The following is a 3,957-nucleotide window of genomic DNA, read 5'->3' as shown; positions in this document are numbered from 1 at the left end:
CACCACAGCTTAAGGGCTTAGTCCCAGACTTTAGAACCATGATTGACCACTCTTGTTGTAGTCTAGTCTCATATTTTACAAATGGGAAACACAACCAGGACAGTTAAGTGCTTTGCCCAGGGTCCCCCAACTAATGAGCAGTGGGCAGAGCAGGTGCAGAAGCCAGGGCAAGCCTGTTTCTTCTATATCACACATCTACACTGTGCTGAAAGAACATGGAATAGGGAGATTTTGTTTCCTTAGGAAAACGTTATGGACCTCTGTCAACAGCTCAGCGTTATGCTGTCTGGCCTGAAAACATTATATTAAGGAGCTCTTTGCTCCTTTGTAGCAAAAGCCATTAAAGATGTCTCATTGAAGAACCGTGTTCTCTTGTCCCATAAGTGGTGGAGAAGATCTTGAGCGGTCTGGATGGTGTCCCTGAGTGCTAGAACCTTCCCTGATATAGACTTTGGGCTTGGCTCCCCAACATCCATTACATCCCTCTTGCACTGAGTAATAATAGCTGTGAGATTCAGAAAATTGATGCCCGCTCCAGGCCTCTGATTCGTCTGTCCGACCATGGCAACCCCATGCCCTCTGTCGATGATTGGCAGGTCTAGGCCAAATGGGCCAATGAGATATGAGAAGATGTTTGCCAGGTTCTCTGTCCTGCTGAGTGTGCAATAGGAACACAACGCTCTCATTTCTATGGGAAGTCCTCTTGCAGACATGGAGAAGCTTACCCAGAACTAGACAACATATATGAAGTAGGAGAGAGAAAAATCCCATTAATCTCATCAATAATTTTTATATGGCATGTTGAACTGATAATATTTTGGATATATTGACTTAAGTAAAATTGTTGTTAACATTGATTTCACCTGATTCTTTTTTACTTTCATTAATGCAGCCTAGAAAACTGCAAATTTCATGTGTGGCTTGAGTTCTATGTCTATCGGAGAGCACCGTGCTAGACTTGCAGTTTTGTGAGCCAGGAGAATCTCACTGATGTGCTCATCTACAGGGATGTGTGACTTTGAAAATACAGACTTTCTATGCTGTAAACTGGGTATTTCTTGAGGTCTACAATAGCAAGTTCTCATCCTTTAGACTGTAAGCAGATGTGAAAAAATTGAACATTTTAATGGTAATTTTAAATACACACAAAGGTAGAGAGAATAATATAATGAGCCCTCACCCCCCAACACCAACAATTATCAACATATGGAAGACTTTGTTTCATCTATACCTCCCCACAATGTGCTGGGTTATCCTAAAGCAGAGTTCAAATGTCAAACTTTTCCGTCTGTAATTATCTCATTATGTATTTCTAAGAGAAAAGATATCTTGTTTTAGAAAATATAATTAGAATACCATTAACACATTAAAAAAAAACTCTAATATTGACCAACTTCTAGTAGTTCCTAGATTCTCTCATAAATGTCTCTTCATAATTGGTTCATTCAAATCAGGATCCAAACAAGGCCCACACATCACATTTGGCTGATGTGCCTCTTAAGCCATGTTCCATCCATCACTGGTTCTCTATTTTTTATGCCATTAATTTGTCCGTACTGGATTGAATAAAATCTCATTCCTAGGGTGTCTTTTCACGTGTTCCTCTATCCCGTGTTGTTCCTGTAAACTGATAATTAGATCTAGAAGATTGATAAGGTTCAGTTAGATTTATTTTTTGGCAAGAATGCTTTACTGGTTGTGCTGTCTGTGTTGGTTAATTTTATGTTAGATGGGAGGGTGTTTTTGGATGAGAGTAACATTTAAATTTTTGAATAAGTAGACTGCCTTCTGTATCGTGGGTGGGCCTCATTCAATTAGTCAAAGGCCTGAATCGAGCAAAAAGACTAGCCACCCCTAACAAGGAAGAATTCTCCAGCAGACTACATTCAGCTGAAAGCTCTCCCTGGTCTTCAGCCTCCATTGGCTTCCCTAGGTCTCCAGCCTCCTGGGCCACACTGCAGATTTGAGACTCACAACCCTCAAACGTGAAAGCCAATTCCTTATACTCAATCAATCGGTGGATCGATCACTCTTCTTGGTTCTGGTTCTCTGAAGTCGCCCGACCAATACAGCGTCACAATAAATTTTTAAATAAAATGTTGTCTACTATAATGAAAAGAGTACTTGCACATTAAAGAAAATACCCCGAGACAACCACTAACATTTAGGTATATTTCCTTCCCACCTTTTCAAAATATTTTTTAATATAGTTGAGATCTCTATATATGAATTTGTCTTTTGCTTTTTAATTTAACATTATTACAAATTGCATTTCCTCATATTATTACAAACCTATAAACATTATTCTTTTTTTCTAATCATAAAATAAAAACAATACATGATTATTGTAGAACGATACAAAAAAGTGTGAAAAATGAATGAAGTCTCTCATAATCCTATCACATCTTAATGTGTTTTTGTAATACATTCTAGTCTGTTTTCTCTTCATGGGAACCATTGTAATAATAAATTTATTCTACTTTTTAACTTTATAATCCCACGAAATATTCTTCAAAATCTGGTTTTGAGATGGCTTCATGATAAGGTATCACATGAATGTACCATGGTTTCTTTCGTACTCACATTATCCTACTTTTGAAACATAAATGTAATTTTAAGCTGTAAATATATAGCATATCATAAGCAGAGTTTCCAGAAATCACTTCACCATTCCTCTCAGGTTAGACATTTAGGAAGACCCAGTAAATAGTAAAAATACCAAATGATTTCTCCTCCTTCTCACCAGTTTCCTGCAAAATGGTTCTATTTCTCCATCTTACCCCCAACCTCTCTCCTTATCTAACATTCCTTCATTTTTTTTTTTAAATGCCTACAGCACCTGGTCTTCCTAAGTGGTCTCCCATCCATGTACTAACCAGGCCCGACCCCGCTTAGCTTCTGAGATCAGACGAGACCAGAGGTTCAGGGTGGCATGGCCGTAGACTTACCCAATATTCCATACTTCACTACGCTTGTCTTAGTGTCTAGGATGTATAAATGATAATAGGCGGAGGTAAGTTGAATGCTCGCCTGAGGATTTTGGATCTCAGACTTCATTTTGTAGGCAATTGGGAACGAGCGAAGACTTTTGAATAACAGAGCAGAGCAGATCTGATTTTCACAAAGATCACCCTGGTACGAAATGAACAGTAGGTCCAGACAGAAGGTGATAAAGGCAGGAAGTCTAGGTGAGAAGTTTTTCCTATAGTTCAATGGAGAATTATTGAATAGAACAGTGAAAATAGAAATGAGATGAGAAAAAGGCCTTGCAGAGAAAGACCGGACAGGGCTTGGGGATCAAAGGGGAGAAGGAATGTGGCAGAGAGGTCCCAGTAATTGAAGATAGTGAGGCCATTTAAGTAAGACCCCGCCCTTATCACCAGCAACCCCTGGAAGGACAAGAACCAGTGTTATTCCTTTTAATGACACTCTACGAAGAAGCCCAACATAAAAGCACATACATGGAGCAACTCCTAGAAGGGCTTCCCTCGCAGGAAGTCTTCCATCTAATTATAGTCAGCCAATCACAAACATCCTCAAAGTCAAGAGGATGGTGTAAAACACCTTTACTATTCCTGTGCTCTCCACATGGGTACTTTCTCTCCCACTTTGCCTCCCTCTTTCATTTTCTACCTCTCTGCCCTCCCCCCAGGGCCTCTGGCTGCATCTAGCCATAACCCCTTGAGTTTGTGGCTAAAGGCACTTATTTCTGTCTTACCGATATAAATAGGTTCTTATAGATCTTTGTAGCATTATTATATTGAAAGATCTGCCTTCTCATCTCCTTTCAGGGCTGAGAATGGGAAGGAGCAGAGAGGGTGCGAGGCCCAGAGAAATCCATCCTGCCTGCATAACCAAGGGAGGAAACAAGTAAAGGGTCAGGTTTGCAATTCATGATGCTAACTTCCACCTGATGCATTGCTCTTTTAATAACACAGGTCTCGTCTGCCACAGTCA

The 3,957-nt window shown here is 39.9% G+C and overlaps 1 pseudogene; it reads right to left on the bottom strand.

The window, feature by feature from the left end:
- Positions 1-2,827: 2,827 nt before the first annotated feature.
- Positions 2,828-2,944, bottom strand: LOC111738345 (annotated as a pseudogene).
- Between the last annotated feature and the right edge of the window lie 1,013 nt (positions 2,945-3,957).

The sequence above is a fragment of the Pteropus vampyrus genome, unplaced genomic scaffold (genome assembly GCF_000151845.1).
Source record: "Pteropus vampyrus isolate Shadow unplaced genomic scaffold, Pvam_2.0 Scaffold36, whole genome shotgun sequence".
Lineage (NCBI taxonomy): Eukaryota > Metazoa > Chordata > Mammalia > Chiroptera > Pteropodidae > Pteropus > Pteropus vampyrus.
This window is presented reverse-complemented; position numbering and strand designations above follow the sequence as displayed.